This window comes from Geospiza fortis, unplaced genomic scaffold (genome assembly GCF_000277835.1).
Source record: "Geospiza fortis unplaced genomic scaffold, GeoFor_1.0 scaffold192, whole genome shotgun sequence".
NCBI classification, from domain to species: domain Eukaryota; kingdom Metazoa; phylum Chordata; class Aves; order Passeriformes; family Thraupidae; genus Geospiza; species Geospiza fortis.
The window spans coordinates 6,190,516-6,211,895 of NW_005054315.1; the positions used below are offsets into that span (position 1 = coordinate 6,190,516).

Genomic DNA, 21,380 nt, shown 5'->3' on the forward strand with positions numbered 1-21,380 from the left:
GCAGCGCTGGCCCGCGCCGGCGCTCCCGCGCGACTCCCCTCGCCCTCCCCCACGCGTGTGCGGACGGCGTGGGGACCCACTCACCTCGCCACTGACGGTGCCTTTTCTCACACCCCCCACCGCCCCAAAAAAATAAAACGACAAACAAAGATCAACTATTTGCATAGCGTTCGGCACCCTCACTCAGTATTTAGCCCCACTTTTTTTATCACCCGTCTACCTCCGCCCAGACCGACCCTTCTGCCCCACCCCACTCCCCCGCGTCCCGGGTGCAACCGGATGGCAAAAATCAAAGCTGGCTCCAATTTACCCCAGTTGTCTTCCTTTGAACACTCATAAGGTAGGTATGGTGGGATGCTGTGCTCCCACTCCCCATGTGCTCAGTGAGGTGCCTTCCTCTCCACCCTCTCCCCCCGCTCTCTATTCCTTAATTGGCTGTATCTTGATGTGCACTTGTTTTGTTTAGCCTATTTTACCATTGCGGACGAGATAGGCAGGAAAAGGAGTGTTTGACTTGGTATGTCTCTGATTTTTTTTCCCCTCTCCCTGCCTTCCGAAGTTAATTTGCATTCGAGGTCTAATCCATGTTTCAAAATCCTGCCATTGGAGGACCGTATAGGAACAGGGCATTCGTTTCTATTTTTGAGGAGGAGCCTTTCCTGCATTTGCTCCTTTCTGTATAATTTCATTGTGTTCACAAGTGACAGGGATTTGCATCAGTTATTTTGCAATTTATTTTTTAAAAGAGTTGGATCAAATTTTCTTATTTTTAAAATTGCCGAGGGAGCAAATACTAGGCATTAGAAAAGGAGCATGCATTATTAACAATGTTGCAAACTTAGTCACAGACTATATATTCATATATATGTATTAATCTGCATTCCTTGGAGTTGGATTTCTGCCTCCTGAACATCTGATTTTGATGAGAGAAATCAGTCAGAGAAAGTCAACTATACAAATGCTAAAGTGTATTTATAGTTCCTCACATCTATTTACAGGTGATTTTACTGCTGTTTGCTACTTTTGCTCCAGCACTTAGTAATTATTCACTCCAGCAAGGCATTTCATAGGATTAGATGCTGCTTTGCTCATTAAAGAGTTTTCAGTTTATCCAGGTGTAAGTTTCATCCACATCTCTGGAAATAGCTATGAGGCCATGTGGACTTTATGCAAAAAGTATAAAATATAAATGGACATATAAAAAGATTGGATTGTATCCGTGGTTCTTTCAGTTCTTTGGATGTGATGAAGAATCCATCTATGCTGAGGACTTTATGGATCCTTTAAGGACTTCTTTCGCATATTTTATTTGTATCTATAAAATGAATTTCCTTTTTGTATGTAGTGATTATATGAATGGCATATGTTGCATAATATGCATATGAGGCCTTTCAAGTATTTCTGTATGCACACAAATTTATTTTTCACAAATGTATGTGTGTGCATACGTATGTGTTTGTACATGTGTGTGATAAAAAACATGCTGGAAGAGAAAACTGCCCAAAACAAAAAATATTCATAAAGGAAAAGTCATTAAGGTAGTTCACTGGGAGTTAGTATCTGGTACATTGCAAAAGTCACTTTAGTTGCAAACATTACTGTAAATACCTGCATACATCCCCATCTCAGCATAAAAATGCCTCTGTGTGTATTTGCTCTTCTAGAACTAACTAAATGGGACTATGAATTATGCCTAAAAAGATGCCACTGATATAAAAACTTATAGTAATGGAATATGGAATTTTATATAGTGCCAACAACTTTAGCACGATTCTTGGCATAAGCGATTTAGTGCAATTTTATTTGTCTGAACCAGAATGATATTACAAAGTGAATTAATAGAACATTAGTACTGAAAAAAAGAAACAGTTCTTCCTTTGAAATATGAAGTGCCACTAACTTGAGATGAAACCTGAAAGTCAGTGAATAATACATGGGAAATATTAATATTTTAAATGTATCATATTTAAAATTGCTGTGAACTTAAACAAGATTTCATATCAAGAAAAACCAAGTAATTCATTTTAGGTTCTAATCTTATATGCAATGTTTTACAAATGAAGCAACTCACTAAAGGAGGGAAGTCAGGTATGTAAGCATATCTTGTTATTTTGCACATGAAATATGGTCATTATGGAATATGAATTTAATTTTGGAAATGATAAAAAAGAACACTTATTTTATTTTTTCTACTATGACTCAAGAAAAACATTTTTAAGCAGATGATTAATTAGATGAAATGGACTGATATGGCCCATAATACCTGTATGGGCTTTTATACCTTGTGAAACCCCACCACAATGAGACCTTTATAAAAAGTATGAAGTCAAGTAATGCAATCATATTTTATATTTAGAATGGGAAGTGATATGATTCAGTTTAATGTTGTGAAAAAGTGAGCCCTCTGGCACTTGGCATTAAATTATTTTAAAATTACTCCTTCAAGTAAAGTTAGTAAAAAGACTGTACCATGGTTGAAGCCCAGCAGTAAAGCTTAGGGGCAAATTGGGTGCTGTTCCTTGCCTTGCCATCCATTCAAGTGCAGACAAGGAGTTACCCTTGGTCCTCTCCTTAGTTCAAGGTCTATTGGCTCCAGTGTTTCACTGTCCTTCTCCAGTGAGTGGGTACAGCTCAGCATCTGGAAGCTAAACCTGTGCTGCTCAAGATGGGCCAAATCTTGCTTGTCCCATTCATCGAAGCCACGTGGAGTTCTGTTTGATTGGAATGAGCAGGACCTAGCTCTCATTCTGCTCCCTGAAATATTTCCATTAGACCTTAATGTCAATGGAGAGACTATTGTTGCATTTATTTGATGTGAATGGAGTTAGGTGTGAGGGCCACATTGATCTTGCCCTTATGTCTCAGGTGTCTAAGGGTTACATCCTACACGCTCTGACTAGTGAATCAGACCAGCAATAATTGTGGTCACTACATACTGATAAATAGGACACGCATTACTGAGCATTTTGAACGATCAAAAAACCCCATACCCGTGTCTTTGCATCGATGGGAAGTGCTGGATGTGGGAACTGCCCTTTCTGCTATGAGCCTAGCAGAAAGGGCAGTTGTGTGTTCTGGGAAAGACTTAAGGCTACCATGAGGACTGTCAGCACTTGTGAGGTGTCTTGTTGAGGGACAGCAAAAGCCTGGTTAGTCTGTAGGCTGGTTCCCACAGACCCAGTTGCTCCCACCATGAGCTGGTTGCAGGTGCCACAGAAGAAGACAGGGTGGTGATGGTAGGGAGGGCACGCAGTTATCGCTTGCTACACAAGCCGATCTTTTTCTGTCCAGTTTTGGCCAAAGCTCTGGGACATTTGCTATGGTTCTCTCAATTACCTCTCATTCATTTCAGTAGCTTATGTTCTCATTACAAATGCCCAGTGTACTTTGGAAACTTACTATGGGTATTTTAAATTCAGAATAACTGTGGTGAGAAAAAAACCATGCTTTTCCTTTTTAAGCAGTTTTACCATTTAATCACAGTTTGTTTAAATATGCTTTTCTCTGCTGTGAAATAACCTTTCTTTCCACATTTATGTGCACAATCCTAACTCATAGCAGGAAAAAACATTTTAAAACACTGTGTCATGCTTATAGGATAATTATTAATCTTGTCAGAATAAAAAGCGTACTAAAAGTATTCCATACAAAGGTTTGTGCCTTAGCATATTTGAGAGTTTTTTTTTAAAGTAATCAGAGATGTCATAACAGGGGGAGAAACCATATATAGCATGTAGTACAAGTATAAGACTCCTAGAGGACTATTTAGAAATACACAAAGATTTTTTTTTCTCCTTTTGGTTAGCAGACTACTTGATGAGAAGGTATGTTTTTATTTTTATTCCTGCTTGTGTCTTACAGTTCTATGAAGGCAATGGGAAGCTGCAAATCCCAGACTTTAGTTGTTATATATGATATAAAACTAAGGAAGAAAAATGTTCATGATACATATCTGGAGGGAGAAATACACAATAATCATGCCATCTGAAAACAGAAAGAATAATTATTTTATAATAAACTCAATGTTAAATATAAGCAGAGTAATATTGTCCTAGTGAGAAATACAGCAAATAAAACGATACTACAAAAAGACACTTATGAAACTTCCTCTATGTTTAGAACTTTTTCAGTTGAATTTTCCTTTTTAATAATTTGTGACCATTGAGATATGGTTAGTGAACAAGCCAGTCAAAACTTTTCTGTCTTGATTTTCTTATCCCATACCTACAAATCCAAAAATGCGACTTGTAGTAACTGCGCTTGATGCTAGGAGGGTGATTTTGCTGCTTGTTTGCTTGGATTTTGCTCGAGACTTGATTTTGCATACCCTCACTCATGTTGAAATTTCTGGTGCATGTGAGCAGTGTTTATAGGGTCATCTACTTATTTTGTGCAAGAAGGACATCTTTTTTGTACTGGGGATTCTGATAGAAACAGAAAAGGGATACTGTAGGAAAGCAACTATTTTTCAAGGGCATTGGGCATTCACTCCTTCATTTAACTTCAGTGAGAACTGTGAAAACTCAGTATTTAAAAAAAGTGCCAATTTTTCTTTAGAAAGTCGAGTGTCATGGAAATTTGACTTGTGTAAGTCTGGCTATAATAAATAGTAAAATTCTATAGCTGGAAATGTCTGCTTTTATCTTTGTGTGGGTTTAGCATTAGCTATACGTATATAAAATGCAAATGTACCTTTCCTCATGTGGTAACTGTTTTCTCTGCCTTTTTCTTCTAAGAGGTAGAAAAAATTATTAAACCACTACTGCCCTGAAATAAAACCAGACAGAAACAATAGAAATTATTGTTCACTACTCAGTTAAGAAAATAAGAAGTCTGTAATCTGCAGAGGGTGAATTATGACTTTATACGTTGCTGATTTGCCTTTCTGAAATTAGGATCCTTGTACTGAACTCTTTCAGCTATTTTCATTACTATTAGGAAAGAAGAAGATGCAGATTTCACACACCTGTTAGAGGGACAGCTTTTTGCACTGTGACACTCTGAAACCTAAGGAAAATATAGCAAACTTTTCGGAGAGCCACCAATGGCTGGGGAGAGGAGAGTATCTGCACATGCTTCTGTGCCAGTGAATGCTGTAGCAGGTGATGTGCACCGGGGGTTATGGGTTTTCTTTTCAGAAGAGGACTAGCAGAAGAACCAAAACCCATGACTAGTTATTGATCAAAGTCCCCTCAGTGCAGGACTTTCAAGTTTTGGGGTCAGTTTTGACTGGATGGTATTGAGCTGCAACTGGGAAAGGAACCCAATCCAAAGCTCTTTGCGCCCCTTGTGCCCACATTTGGGGAATAATTCCTTTGTCTGCAAGTGGTGGTTGAAGCTGTGACCCTCCTCCCAGCAATGCCCAGGACAAGCTGGCCCCACAGGCCCCAGCAGGAACTGGGGTCTTTGGGATGGGAGGGCTGCTCCGCTTTGTTGTGCGGAACCCATACGGACAGGGCTTCCCTCTGCATCCCGACGTCAACTTTGCACTTCGGTTTCGTCTCTAATCTCTCTATTATGGTTTTTAAAATTTTAAATCCCGGCTTCAGTTAGAGATGATTGGACTGTGCTCAGCACTGGCTGTCTTGATAGGTTTGAAATTCCTGGGAAACATCAATACAGCATTTTCTAAAAACAGCAAGCAAAGCACACAGGAATATTAATAGGTGAAACATTTTAAAGGGGCAACATCACTTTGTAATTTTGTGTGTTAAAACATGTTGGCTAGGGCAGCTTGGGGGAGTTGCAGTAAAGCCACAAGTGTTCTTCATAATTTAAAACTTCTGCATTTTAATTATTTCTTTTTTTTCTGCCACTGTAAAAGATCCCTGGAGACAATGGGGCTGTAACACTTAGCAACAGGTTATCCTCACTGTGCAGGGAGCACCATAAAAACCACAAAATGGATGCACAGAATAAAATACAACACCCTCTCCCCCGCTTCCCAGTTTCTTTACTTTCTGGTGTTAGGGTAGTTACACTACATTGGCAGTGGGTGAAAAGGAAAAAAACCCAACCAAACAGATGGAAATGTTGTCTGTAAGCTGACAGAGCCTCTGCAAATTTGCTTGAAGGACTATCTTAAAATAATAGTAATAATAATAATAATAATAAAACATTCTACATTGTTCTGGAATTTATTTATTTAAACACAAATTTATGGAGCTGGTCACACTCAAAAATTGGAGAGTTTGGTACTGTAGTTGCTTTGGTATATTTTTCACCATTGTAATGAGCTACAGGGAAACAAAAGAGGATGTGAATATAGGGCATTTGGTATTTAGATTTGGGTGGCACTTTCATACGTTGAAAGTGTCTTTTAAAAAATCTATTTTTCTTCTATCATGCTATTGAATTGTAGAAGGTGTTGAGATAGAAAAGTTGGAATTATTTAATAACCAAAACTAAGAGTGTTTTTTGTAGTATATTTCCTATATCTCTTATTGCCAACCTCTTGACTGATAAGGAATTCTAAGGTCCAGGCTAAACTCACCCATGGGGTAGAATGGGCTGTTAGATAGTGAGATTATAGATGGATCTATTCCTCACCTTCCAAACCCAGTTTCTTTATAAAGCAGTAGAAAACAAACCTTTTCATAGAGCATCAAAAAGCAAGCTCAAGAACAACACTACTATCACACCTTTCATGGTATTTTTTTCAGGCATCTGCCCCTGATTTTAATCCAAAGGAGCTGCTTTTGGAACTGGCGTGTCCGGCTTTGGTGTTTGCCTGCTGAGGAAGAGGTATGCCCTTTGTCCCTCACCTGCAGATGGCTTGGATGCTTTTACTTTACCGAGGCAAGCACTTCCCAGTGGGCTGCATTCAGAAAGTGCTTTTCATAGCATTAGTACAGAACCAAGTTACAAAAGAATATTAATCTAATACATTCCAAAATTCAAATATGTGTGATTAATAAGCATTATTATCTATAAATAAGGCTCTAATGATACTTTGGCAGTGTTGTAAACACAAGAATCAGAAGCAATTATTGTCATTATTGTTCTGCAAGTACCTTCCATGAATACCAAATGGATATTACTGTCCAGCTCTTTGGCACATAGAAATCCTGTAAAGAACAGTTGTCAGTCAGTAAGGCCTGGCCGGCTGCTGTTAACTACATTTGTTTGAAATGTAGTGTACCTAAAGACAAAGCCGATGAGTTATTGAAAGCAAGATGACTGATTTAAAAAATTATTCTTTGTCCTTTGCAATACCCAAAATTATGTTAAATAAAGCCTATGAGAAAGTTTTCCCATCCTAGGAGATTAACTGTCTGTGTGATGGTTGTGATTAAAAATGGAAATGGATTCTCTGACAAAAACACTGCCCTTCTTTGTGTGAAACGCACAAAGGTGAGGATGTCCCAGCTGAAAGGTGGTGTGTAAATAATGACAACATCCCCCCACTCCCCAGCTGTAAGAGGTAGCTCGGGACTAGTTTTCAAGGACACAAGATGAAAGGGGTCTTAATCCTCATCACATTTACCTCTCCCCAGTTTGTGCAGATCCCGTAGACTGGAGTCACGCTGGTGGCCGGGTCCCACTCTCTGTGACTCCCCCACTCTCCTGCCTTTGGCAGTCTCACCTCCCTCACCAAACCTTGCTGCTTTAGACGGCGCCAGCCAGCAGCAGCATTTTGTGGTGGGTGTTATGTTGTTCTTCGGATGCCAGGGTGTCATCGCGAGCGGGAACAGTGTGGGTCTGACTCTCCGAATATGCAGAAAGAAAAAGTAGAAAAAAGACCCCAACCAAACCCCAAACAGAAAGCTTTACTTTCCAAATGTGTTCAATTCTTCTTTTCTCTCCTTGATATTTGGGGCGTGCAGCACCCTATACCATGTGGTTTAACATTTTGTTCTCTATTTGTAGGTCAACATTTCCATGATTAAACTTCATCCTTTATTCAGCCTGTTCTGGCTAGGCTTTGCAGCACATGTGATATAAGCTGTTTTCACAGCTAGTAGGCCAAATCTTACTCTGAATAAGGGAGCCAAACATATGTGACTGAGTCAGACACTTAAATCAACTCCTTGGTAAATGGGAGATAACTCCAGGTGCAGTGATGAACACTGAGAACCAAAAAAGTGGGAAGGGTGGCCAGCATTCCTCTGTGTAGGAAAGGAGACATCCTATGCACACAGGCAGTGAAATCATAGCCCTACCCAAATTTTGCTCTCCTGCATTTGTCTGAGGACACAGAGCGCTCTTCACTGAAGTAATTGGGAATTTTTCTATTCAGGGTCAGGCCAGCCTGGGGTAGGCTCAGCTGAGCATGGAACAGGCTGTGCAGGAGGGGGACAAGGCAGTGGGAAGTGAGCCCACCTTACATTCGCATGACACGCAAGGAGGTTGCTGGGGGAACATGGAGCACTTCACCTACAGCATTATGTTTCCTTCATTGCCCTCCCTTCATCTCCCTTACCAATCTCATTTACAGACCAAGGCTGGTGGCTCTTCTTTCGCTCGATGGCAGGTATCAGTTGCTCCAAGTCCATGAAGTTGGACTGGGCAACCTATCCACTTAAATCAGTGGAACAATTCCCAGAAGCACTGCAATCCAGCGTGAGTGTGACCTACCACTAACCCTTGGTGCAGAGGATTTTTGTTAAAGGACTCTGGCTGCGGGGCCAGCAGCTCTCCTCCTGTACTTTGCCATTGCCTGGTAATTCTGTTAAGTTCTGGGAAGTCTAAAAGACTCATCAGGCACTAACAGAAGTGCCAGAGGAGGAAGGGATGGCATAAATTATCCAGACCTGCTGTGTGATGTTACTGCCTTCACCAGAGCTGGACTAGTCTAGGCTGTTGTATTGCTCCACAGCAAGTAACAGAGTGAATAGCAGAAGAGCTCCTGCAGGAGGTCCAGAGAGGACCTATATTCCCCAAATGGACATGGCTGTACCCATAATATTATAGAGAGAGGGCTGTGCTTCATACATAATTTGGTGATGAACTGCAGCATCACAGAGAGGGCTTGACAATGAACCATTTCTGTAGGAACAAGCACTTCCAGAGCTACACTGGGGCTGCCTCCCTCAGCTAAAGGAAATACAGGCAACATAGCCAGACTTTCAGTGACTTTTGCTTTTTTTTTTTGTTTGTTTTAGTGGCACCCATTCTTTAGGTTTTGTTCATTTGCTTAGGTTTTTTTAAATAGCTTTTTTTTTCATTTAGGAAGAAAAACATATCCTGCCCAAAACTAAATCTGCTTGCTAGATCTTCAGTGAAAAAGGTCAAATGATGACTACTGTGGCTTTTTGAGTACTGTGTTATTCATAGTTTAGAAAGTCCTGTCCTGATAAGACACACAGTAGGCAACACATGTAAGATGAAGTTTATGCCCTAGTCTGAGGTTTTGAGGACCTGCCTCATGGCTGGGCAAATCCCTGGGCATTCATGTGGACATCTGATCCACTTCCCTGCCATTGCATTTGGAAGAAAAGCCTGCTGGCTATGAGATGTTACCAAGGACTTCATAGAAGGCAGGTGCCTTCTGTGCTTGTCATGCAGTTGAGGGACGCTGTACAGAATGAGGCACAGAAGTAGATGATCTGGTCCAGTGTGCCTTGGGGACATGGAATGGTGCAAGGCAGAGGTAGGATGAGCTGCACACTCCTGAAAAGCAAGAGGGAGAGTACCATGATTCTGTCCTCACTGGAGTGAAAGTTAATCAAGAATATGCTGGAATAAATCCCTATGTGCATCAAAGATACATCGGTATCAAATTAATGGAAAGGAGAAGGGAATTTAGGACAGCTAAGATCTGCTGATAGGGTCAGGTGACCTCCCTGTCCTTAGGTCTGCATTTTGGAAAGACAAATTGTACTTTGGTTTCACTTTTAAATGTGTAAACCAAATTCTGATGCTTACAGAGACCAAGAAGATTGGAAGAAGATGGGGAAGTCCTGTAATCAGGGTGCGAAAGGATTGCAGCAGGGTATGGTGAAGTTAAGCAAAAGAAAATTAGAATTTTTCTCTCCAGTTATTTAGACAAAAGAAGTAAAATCTCCATTTTCTTATGCTTAAATAACAGTCTCCCTCTTGCATGGTATAAAAGATTCCAAGATCATGCAGGAATGAATTAAGACTGTGGTAACAGACATGATTTCAAGTTAATGAGGAGACAGTATGTTTTGTATTATCTTTTCTCTAGTTTTTGAATGCCGTTTTTGGGGGGTTGATATTATAAGTAAATACATTTGTCTTTTGTTTCATTTTCCCCCTGTGACCTATTTCATTTAATTAGGAGGAAATGCATAATAGGAAATGAGTATCATCACACTGGGCTCCATCCAAAGCCCATGAAATCATCAGGAACCTTTCCCGGGCTTTTCACTATCACTGCGTCCAGTCCAGCAGAAAAGAGGGGCTATTTCCACCTTATCTGGAAGAATGTATGCTGTCCGTGTAAAAATATTACGGTTCTTATTTTAAGGTCTGGCCCCAATACTAGGAAGGATTTTGCTACTGCATGTGCCTCTCTGTGCCACATGTTTCACATCTGTGGCAGCACATTAAAGGATAAAGGTTCCTAAAACTTTAACTCTGAATATACATATGAAAAGAAGATAGAAATTAAGGAAAAGATAAAAGATATTGATGGAAGTACAGGAGATGCTTTTTAACATGCATATTATTGACTCAATAGATTGTTACGGCTTCAGAGCTATTAGGGTCTGCTGTGTCAATGTGTACTTAGGGACTGTTTAATATGCAGATGGTTGACATGACAGACTGGAACCATTACAGTCTATCATGTCAGGGGGGATACATGAATACGCACTTTACCAACACTGCAAAAAGTCCCTTTAAAATGCAGTAGCTGTTTTTTACAATAATTTAATAGGTTTGGTTCTTTGGATGCCCAGAGACTTGAGAGTCTGGATTTATCAGCAACAAAATTTTTTTCCAAATTAAGTAATTTTCCATGTGGAATGTGCAGTCAGGAGGACAGGGTGTAATCTCAGATACACAGCTTCTATCAAATCTTGTAAAATTAGCTACTGCACTTGTGCATGTGTAGAAGAGATCAGAATCTATCTGTCGGCATGTGTCTTTTTGAAGAATATAGTTTTGTCTTTTTGAGGGGTAAGGGAGAATGTCGTCTCATTTTTCATTCAAATAATCTTCAGTAGCAATTAAATAGCTTATGCTACCTAAGAGATCAGTTATTACAAGATAAGCAGCATGACAGTTTGGAAAACTGAATAAGTCTTTGATTATTTACTAAGTTTTGATATCTGCTATTTGCCTCAAAATGCTAAAAAGTGAAGTATAAGATACAAACATGAAAGGCTCATTTGATCATCATAAGGAAAGGAATCAGTAGTTTTGATTTCTTTTCCTCAACAACTTATTTTTTATTAAAATAGCAAAGCCAAGTGTTGTGTTTAATAAGATATATTTTTTTTCATTTGAATATCAAATAGAAAAATACAATTAAAATATTTCTGCTTTTACATTAATCGTCGGCTATATTTCAGCAATGCATATATCTAAGAAGCTCAGCATACACATTTGGTATATATTAGATGCTTCTAACAGATGCCCAGACCTCTTCCCCTGATTTTTAATGTTCTTTTTTATGGCACTGGTCCAGGGACATTTTAATTTGCAAGCCTGTGAACTTGGAAATAATACTTGTAGCGGGGCATTATGTCTAGTCCATTCCCTCTAAGTTTATTGTCCTGTGTCACCTAGCTCTGATTTTAGCTGATTTGCTGAATTGAGTTGCATGGTGCAATTACAGCACAAAATTCACTGAGCAAAAGCACTCTGCCTTGCAAATAATAGTAATTGTGCAATATTATAAAGGTCTTTCCTCTTATCTGTGAGAGAGTTGGGGGACAAATTCCACAAAAATTTGCATTTTTAGGCAAATGTGATGGCTGATTTCTGACAGCTCCTTTTACTGCCTGGTGCTAATGGGGAGACAGCGGGGGCAGTCTGGATAGCGTGGTGATGGGCAAGTGCCAGGAGGTAGAAGGTGCAGAGAGCACATTTCCCATAACCTGTTACACAAGTGCTCCTGGGTCTTCTGTGCGATTTCTGCAATGACACAAGAAAGCCAGGAAAAGCTTAGGGAAAAAGAGAGGTCTGGAAAAGCCCAGGAGGTGACTTCTTCTTATGCTGAATTCACCCTGTGCTCACGGAGAGGTCCCTAACGGGAGATACCTCTCCCTGGTGCTGAGTTACCTCTGCAACAAGGGAGGACCAAGCAGCAGAAGCCTGAGCTGCAGGAAAGTGTATCGTAGCTTCAAACTGCATCAGTACCTGTGGGAAAGGTGAGCTTTGCTCCCTCCCCAGCTCTGGGGTGGTGGGCACGTCCTTATGGCGGTGGGTTATGACCACGGCTGCGGGAGTGGCAGCTCCCACAGCCCTTCTACCGCCACCTCTGGCCTCATGTGACTCTCCGGGCCACTCTGCCTTTCTCCTTCTCCAGTGCAGCCCTGGAAGTTCCATATCCCTCTCTGTGTTACCCATGTACAGGGAAACATCATCAGCTGAAAGAGGCACGTATGAAGGTATGATGTGAAGCGCTGTGTTACCTGGTGCTAATCAATAAAGCAAAAATGTAGCTTTTTGACAGCACTTGTAATTTTGACTATTGCAATGGTGCGCCATCTCTTTGAATGCAGTACGCTTCTGTGCCCCATTAAAGCATGGCTGGCATCGCTTTCAACTATTCACAAATGCTGAGATGTTGAAAAATGTAACATTTACAAAAGATACATCTGGTGTATATTTACGAGGCTCAGGAATCATTTAAATACTGCCTGTGCCATCACCATATTAGGAGAAAAGTTAGGCCCAGCCGCATATGTGAAATCAGTAGTCAAATGTGTGCTGGTTGAAAGTCCATTGCTGTGATATGGTATTTTGGGGTATTAAACATGAAAATACCAAGCTGGGTAAAATGCTCAAATTAGATAAATATAGACCTGCATAACATATGTGACAGCTACCTATAGGCACCTGTATAAACGGTGTGGTCAGAAGAGGGTTATGGGTTTTGAGGGATAAATGCTTAATTTTTTTTTTAAGTAAAGCACAATCTTAGGCTTTCATTGTGAGGTGTCATCATACCTTTGTTCCTGTTCTTCAGTGGGAATTGTAAGACCTACCTTGGAATCGAGGAAAGAGCTATTGAACAGCTTCCTTTATATCACATAACATGTCAAGGACAAAAAGGTGTTTGTCTCCTCCTGCCAGTGCAATACCACTTAAGTTACATTTGTAAACTATTTTTTAATTAATGCGATGGGTCATGTTTTCACCACACTAAGGCAGGAAATTCAAGGTAAACCAGATACTCCCTTTCTCAGTCACACAAACATGAATTAAGCATGTAGCATCAGACTTAATTTCAATTTCTAGGTCTGTAATTGAATCTAGCTCAATGTGAACTCTTTTTTTCTGCGCCATCACATTGATATCTGGATGTTATTGACATTATTTAAAGCAACAAATCAACCTATAGGACTGTGTTCAACTATGTGTCGTTTGGCAGTAAATGGAATAAAAAAATGTTACTTTTCTCTAGGGGCAAATTTGTTAAAGGGTTTTCATCTTTTGTCAAGATATTTAATCTTGGAATGTTACAAAAAAAATGCACAGTTTGTACAAGTGCAGATTTCTGCATGCACACTTTGCCTGATTGCTAATTTGGCTGAACACACTTAGCTTTAGCACACATAAATGAGAGAGGAAAGATAATTTTTGTATGTATCCTTCTGAGTCAAGTGTGAGTCGCTGGACTCTAAGAAAAGCAGGTATCCACTTTTGGGGCTGAAGGCTGTCACTCTGGATCACCCTGTACATCAGTCTCAGTTCATGCATGCCAATGAGTACAAATCCTAACAACGAGCTGTTGAGTGATGCCAGCAGAAATGAATATTCCTAAAAGCTTCAGGGTTTTTGGAGAAAGCAGCTGAAGCCAACTCTGTGGCACTCACCACTGCTGCCTAACTGAAGGAGGGCAAGATTTTGGCACAAGCCTCCCATGTAATGGACAGATTTGAACACACCTTTGTTTTTCAACAGGCTGAGTAAAGCTGGTATGGGACTATAGAATTAAGCCAAAATGCCCAACTATGTTATTTCCTCAGAGGTGTTCACTAAAGAACAACTTCAACTAAATTATTAGCACTACTAGTAATTATTATTATTAATTCCTTTTGGTAAGCCTGTCCCTCCATCACAGTAGCAGTCACGTGCTGGGATGTCTACTGCTTAGGATATCATACTCCTTTGGAAGTGGATGTTTGTTTAATTGATAGATTGCAAAGAAGGTCTGACCTATTGCCTTTTCATGTTTTGCTTTGTTTCAATTGCCTGGACTCTCACAGCTCCTTAGTAGCTTTTCTGATCCATCATGTCAGGCTGGCAGCTGTGCCTCTGCACTGAGCCTGCCTGCCCACCGTGAGCCAGATTTCACTCTCAGATGCTTGGCATACCCTCCTCCCTCACTGTTCTCTCACTGGAGAACTGATTTTGCCTTCACCTCTATTAAACGCCTTTGTTTTAATGGGAACAACTGCTTTCTCTCATGGGTCCTCAATCCTGTGCTCTAGGTGTGCAGGGACAGAGGAGGAGGGCACATTTCCAGATGTTCCTAGGTGTGTGCTACGCATGCGGGATCAGGCTTCTTCCTGACATCTGCAGACCCAGCCCTCTACCCCTCCCAGCAAATGGTCCCACTCAGAACCATGAGCATTTTAATTCGGAGATGTTTTCCCCGGGCTGTGTAACTTTTGCCCTCACTGTGGATTCCCCGCTTCTCTTGAGCCTAATTTCCCTGGGTCATGCAGACCCACAAAGGATGGCATCTCAAATGAATAAACTCCATTTTACATCAGTCCACCTGAAAAATTGTCCTCAGAGGTTTCCACCCCATCCCCAACATCAGGAAAAAAACGTTGAAATTTTATAAGCAGATTTCCAAGAAGGAACAGATTTTTTTTTCACTGCCAAGCTGTATAATAGGTGTTTTTGAGAGGTCGTTAACTTGAACAGTATAGTCAGAAATAGTGTTACACCCCACACTGCATCCATCGTTAAGCAATTAAGTTACTGATGGGCTTTTACATTTATTTACCTTGATGGAAAGATATGTTTACTGAACCTGAGTACAAATCAACATGAGGGGGTAGAAGTTCAGAGTAAATTTGACTAATGATGTTGTGTTTTCATCCTTAAAAGAAAGAAAAAAAACCTCTCTGCTTTTGATGCTATTTTATCTTCATTGGAAGGGATCCGAAATGATCCCAACTGTCATGTGAGTGCTCAGTTAGGCTTAGATCCTCTTTGATTGCAGCTGAACATCTCTCTCCGTTGGCTCATACCTTTCCTTATATGAATACAACATACAGCACTTCAGGTTGTTTACTGAACAGCACTTTAACTCTTCCTCTGTGAATGCCCTCATGATTATATCTTTAAGCAAAATTTGATCTGTGGCCACCTTTGCCTGGGGAGATGTTAATGCGGCCTTATTGCTGATGTGAAGGAAGAATTTCCTTTTGTTTTCACAGCAACTTCTGAAATACAAATAAGAAATAGTTCTTTCATGAAACTTAATTCTCTCTCCTTTTTTTCAGGCCCACTCTTTTCTCCAGTCTTGGTATGTGGATTTCTCTCTCTCCAAGTAATTCCTTAGCATACCCTTGAATGGCATCTACCACACGTGAGCATCCTCCACAGTCTCTAAGATACTTTTGTTGTTTTTCTTCTTTGAACATTTGTTTTTTTGAGATGACATTGACAGACATGAGGCCTAAGTCTGGAGATGTTCTGTGGGTAGAACTCACATTTATTTCAGTATGTCGAGCAGTTTTAGGATCTGATCCATATTGAAGACTAGCATGGCGTAATGAGGCCTGGGCATATACAACAATATGTATTCTAACACAGCTCACTCAAAACAAATATGTTCCCTTCTCTTTGGCTGGTATAAACAAACAATCTCCATTGTGTTCTGCATGGCTCTGCTGCGCCGCCTTGCACATGGTGAGAGCTTGGCTTCCCTGTTCACAAAAACAGCATCTCCGTTCTGCGACGCGGCGTGTGCCCAGACAGACCTGCAGCTTAGGACACTGCTCCTAAACTGATTGTTGGTCTGGTGTTAAGTCCTAGGTGAGGGAATGAGGGAATTTTTCTTACGACAGAGATATACTTACACAGGGTCTTGTTTCAGAGTCCTGTGCACTTCAGTCAGACAGTACTGACTCTGGATTCCACAGCTGGAAAGCAGAGAATCAGATGTTGCAAGATTCCCTCACACTGACCCACAAAATCTTATGTCCTTGCAATAAAAATTGTCAGCTTTGTGAAAAATTCATGATGACTCGAGGTGGAAACATTAGCAGGGGTGAGTTCAAAACTCATGTGTGAGACCCATTGTCTGTGTGAAGCAGAGTGAGTTTGAACCCAGGTGTTCCTTCTGTGATTGAGCTCAGACTTTTATGCCATTTTACAAAGCCATTACCCTCTCCTGTAACTTGTGCTGGAAGCAGAGTGAGCTGTTTTGGCACTGAAATGATTTCATTGTTAGGCTAAGTGTTACACAGATGGCATTCTTAAATGTAAAATTCTTTTTATGATTCTTTCTATTTCATATTTATTTCATTAGATCATTATTTATGTTAAAGAGTCACTATTAATCTGAAACGTGCTCAGCTTGAAAGAAAATGTTGAGAGGAGTTTCAGGTATCTGATCCTCAATCCTTTAGTTTTTGTGTTTTGCATTTTCCTACTTAAAATGGTTTTTTCTGTCTCTAGGTGCTATGTGACAGATCCACACAAACAACAGAGGGGAAAGAGCCTCACTTAACTGATTAGAGGAGAGAAGCAGTGAAAGGGAATATGCACAAAGCACTGCCAAATTCACAGAGCAAAGGAAAAGATAAAAAATAGAATAATTTCACCGGCCTTTTTTTTCCTTCATAGAGTAATGTAAGGTATTTTTTATACTAGCACCAGGGAAAGAATTTTCAGTAAAAAATGTGATTTCTTAATTAAGGATCTCTAATTCAAAATATATTCGTTTAATAAAGAGTGATTATGATAGAAGCAACTACTCATTCATATCAATAATTCATTCAGAAGTAAACAATATCAACATATTAGCATTTATTTTTCCATTTAATAGGCTGTGATTTAAAATAAATCTAAATCATCATAATAATTCTGCTCCATATGCTGGGAAAGAAAAAGTCACCTTAAACCAGATGCATATTGTGAAAAAAAAGGAAAAAAAAGAAAAAGAGGGAGACAAGTTGTTCTAAAGAAACAGCATATGGGAGAAAATCTTAAGCCTCAGTAAAGATGCTCTGCTTTGTAGATGGCAATTTAGTTTTGAACTGAAAGAAGGTATGTTTAGATTAGATATTAGGAAGAAATCCTTCACTGAGAAGCTGGTGAGGCACTGGAACAGGTTGTCCAGAGAAGCTGTGGGTACCCTATCTCTGGAATTGTTTAAGCCCAAGTTAGATGGGACTTTGAGCAACCTGGTCTAGTGGAAGGTGTCCCTGTGCAGGGCAGAGGAGTTGGACTAGTTGGTCTTTAAGTCCCTTCCAACCCAAACAATTCTGTGATTCTATAATTCTGTGGTAACTATGATTCTATGATAGCAAAGCTGAGTTATGCCAAACAAGATTCTGGTCAATAATTTTCAAGAGCTAGAAGTCAAATACTGATTTATTTCTTTTAGAAAATTAAGAAAAAAAGGGGTTTCTGTCAGTTTTAATCAGGAAAAGGCAGTAAATGTGATCAAGAAAATTCAAGTTCAAAGATGTTTATGTGTGGAAACAATAGGCTGTTTGCAAGTCCTTATGTATGGAAACAATAAGCTGTTTACAAGCTCCAAGTTGGTTCTGCACGTGTACCTGCTTGTGTGCTTGGAGCTGCATTTATTTTTCCTGTTGCTAATTACATAGCCAAAGCCTCTCCTAACTTGTGTCCTTAACTACCCACATTATTTTGTCAGCTGACAGCTCTTTTTCAGCTCCCTAGCACATCAGAACTCCTGAAGCAAGCTCTGTTAAAAACTTTTATTTCTGTCACCTGTCTGAAGTCCAGAGAGTGGCGTTTGGAGCCTGTGGATCAGGGCTGTACTTTGAATTTTTTTTTACTTTTGACATACTGAAAAAGGAATGAAGGGCTCAAGGCCTGGTGAGCCTGTGCTTCCCTGCTGCAGCCTCTTGAGAAGTTGGTCTATGTCTCCCTTTATTGCTTTTTCTGTTTTTGCTTTCTGTAGGTGAGGCCAGAGGCTGTGGTGGAGAGCGGGGTGCCAGCACTTTGCCTGTTCTGCTCCCACCTCCAAGGCAGCACTGACAGCATACTCTTTGGGCCTCGGTGCAGCCATAGGGCCCTCTTGTCCTTGGATGAACTCAGCAAAGCCCTTTCTCTCCCCCAGACAGAGAGCCCTGTATTCTGTCTGGGAAAATAAGACTGTGCAGCCCTTCTTCCCCAGAATTCCAGCAGTGATGCTCTCGGGGACCTCTCAAAGTGGTGGCTGCAGTTGCAATGCTGTGAGCATTGCAGGTTAACTCTGCAAAGAGGTGTTTTCTTAGCCTCTCAGGTGAGTTTTGTCACCTGTGTCATTATCCTGTTACTCTTCCAAGATTGTTGTTGCTGTCCCAGCAAAGGATGTATAGTCCCAGGGTAGGCAAGTTTAAAAGGTATCTGAGTTTTGTTCTTTTCCAATCGCTGTCATACTTGATGCTGTTAATATTCCTCCAACAATTTTTTAAGGAGAAAAGTGAGTCATGTTTGATTTTCCATACCCTAACAGAAAGGAGCCATGTATTTTCCACAAGTTATTGCATTATTTCTCTCTCTGGTGTGGTTCTGATTTAGTGCTGGATGAAACTCAAAAGGAGGATTAGTGTAGAGAGACTCCCATATGCTTGGATGCATTTCTGAACTGTGTACTATCCTCACTGCTTTTGATGAAAAAAGCTGGGCTATAAACCTGATGAGAACAGGCTTCCATGCAAGATGTTTAGTATTTCCTGCTTCCATTTGGGCCAGGAATACAGCACACCCAGCCACTTTTGGCCCTGTAGCTCTTGGTCACAGGCCTGCCTGAAATTCAGAAAATCACAGTGGTGGAAAATGAGTGGGACAGTGAAAGGAAGTTGATTTTTCTCCACTTTAATAAAGGCTAGATTAGGGTTTTGTTCCAGTTTTGGCAAAAGCTTTGCTGGGGGAAGGGCACAGGTAGAATGTTTTTATATTAATGAAATTGGTTCATCTGTCTATTAGATGGCTGCACTGGAGTGCAAGTGCCTTTTTATGGTCTTGAGTAAAATAACTTGTGCTGCTTTTTAAGGGCTGTCCCTTCTGGGAAAATTAAAGCTGAGTGTAAAACTCTGACTATATTGTATTTAAGGAAATTGGAGCATAAGGAGGAAGCAGGATGAAGAGAAATAGTGAAAAAAGGGTGAGAGGGAGGCCTCCCAAAAATAAGTTGCTACAGTGAGTTGTGCTACTGCTTGGTGTCACACATAGGGGCTTCACTATACCTAATACCTGATCATTTTTCTAGCTGGTAATTAAATTGTAAACAGTGAAACACAAAACAGCACTGAAATTGACTCTAAAACTGCTGGTGTACTTCCATTTGGGTTTATCTTCTGTAGTATTTTCTTTTTTTAGAAAGAATTTCCCAATAGTACTGTTATCAGGCGATCATTTTTGCTGATTTTCCTCTCCATTACAAAAGTTTCTGAGTTTGTGAATGAAAGGCTATGAAGGGCCAAATCCTTTGCTCCTCGGTCTATTAGTAAACTAATGTTAACTTACAAGATTTGACTGAAACCTCAGGCTCTGCCAGCTGGATGTTTGAAGAGTCCAAGCTGTCCAGGTAAAGAAACACCTTTTCCACATGACCCAGCTCGGCTCCCGAGTCGCCCCACAAGTTTCTATCAGTACAAAGGCTGACTTTGTCTGCAAGGAGCAACTCAGATTACGGTCCCTTCCAGCTGCATTGCCCCTGACCCCAGCGCTGCCCCAGGCTGCCCACGCTCTGCCCTCCCTGCACACACGGAGACTTCAGCTGCAGCTGACAGCGTTGAGTCTACTCTTGAGGGTGGCCTTGGATGCATTTTAAAAGGCAGTGCAGGCGCTCTGTGAGGATAACATGGAATGATTATTTTAGGGCAGATTTTTCCCTAAAAAAAAAATAGTTCTACATGTGCGCAGTTTGATCTTCTCACAAAAGATTTATATAAGAACTCACTTCTCTCTGTCAGTTACAAAAAAAAAAAAAAAGCATGCTGGCAGGATTTAGGGAAGTGTGCAGGTTAAAGGATAGAAGCAGACAAAAGGGAGTTTTTCTTCTAAGAACATCTGCACAGCTGGAACCCTGGCAGTGCTGTGGTTTGAAAGCCTAGGTGTTGCCTGGCTGGGGCAAGGGACAATGTCTGTTTGGCACCCTCCTGACACACAAATTTGGCCAGAGATTCTTAGAGCAGTCCTCAGCCACGTCCCTTGCTGTGCATACACAGATGCATGGACATTATTTTGCCATCAAATGTCTGTTTTGGGGAATCTTCCATCCTGGAGGTAAACCGTACATAAATGATCTGAGGGTAAAGGTGAAGGGAGAAACTGTGATTTCTTTACATGCTAAAGTAGATATAAACCAGGCGCAGAGTTAACAGGAATAGAATATCTGCAGTGCCTCTAGATCAGCAAAAACCAAACATCCCTGACTCCTAGATGCCCTGCAAAAATGTGCCTGTAGCTCAGGCTGGAGAAACTTAAAAATAGGTCTGTTAGAGAAACAGCCCTGAGAGCCTAGCAAGGATAGGAAGGCTCCCTTGAGGCACCTGCACCCCAAATGTCTTTGTAAGGTCAGATCACCACCTACGGGTAGAGCACGGGCTAGCTCAGTCTGCTTTGTAGCATGAAGGAAATGCATGTGTGAGTGTGGACTTGTTCTGATTTTTGTCTGTCTCAGGCTGACCCCATTCAACCATCTCTGCCCTTGCTGGGGAGTGAGTCCCAGATCCGAAAACAGATTCTAACAATACAGCCTGTGTGCATGCCTCTAATATAACATGATGCTTATAACTGAATATAAGCAGGGATGGGGCTTTAGATCTTCCTCAAATCTCACTGTAACTTTGAGATTGTCAGACAGTGCTGAAGTGAGAGATCTGGAGTAGGAAAATTAGTGAACACAAAAGTCATGATATTTACTCAGTTTATGCATTTTCTCCCTTTTTTTTCCATAAAACCTGCATAACTGGCATGTAATTGTTTTGCTAAGTGAGTCTTGAAAGCAAAAGTCTTGATAGCTGTCACATATCTTCTTTGTAGTACAGTGTGTTGTCCTCAGAAGATAATCAGTAGAACTTGCTCAGAAAAACTTAATC

At 40.7% G+C, this 21,380-nt stretch overlaps 1 long non-coding RNA gene across 3 annotated transcripts in view; it reads left to right on the top strand.

The window, feature by feature from the left end:
• The window catches only part of LOC102039466, a 39,168-nt gene that overhangs the window by 8,775 nt on the left and 9,013 nt on the right, over positions 1 to 21,380 (top strand). Inside the window, exons 1-4 of one of the 3 annotated variants that reach the window (XR_004081646.1) lie at positions 86 to 340; positions 6,663 to 6,744; positions 15,597 to 15,682; positions 16,193 to 16,366. This is a non-coding gene — a long non-coding RNA (uncharacterized LOC102039466). Of the gene's footprint in view, positions 1 to 85; positions 341 to 6,662; positions 6,745 to 15,596; positions 15,683 to 16,192; positions 16,367 to 21,380 lie in introns of those variants that run through there. The other 2 variants (XR_265309.2, XR_265308.2) reach the window with 2 other exon arrangements.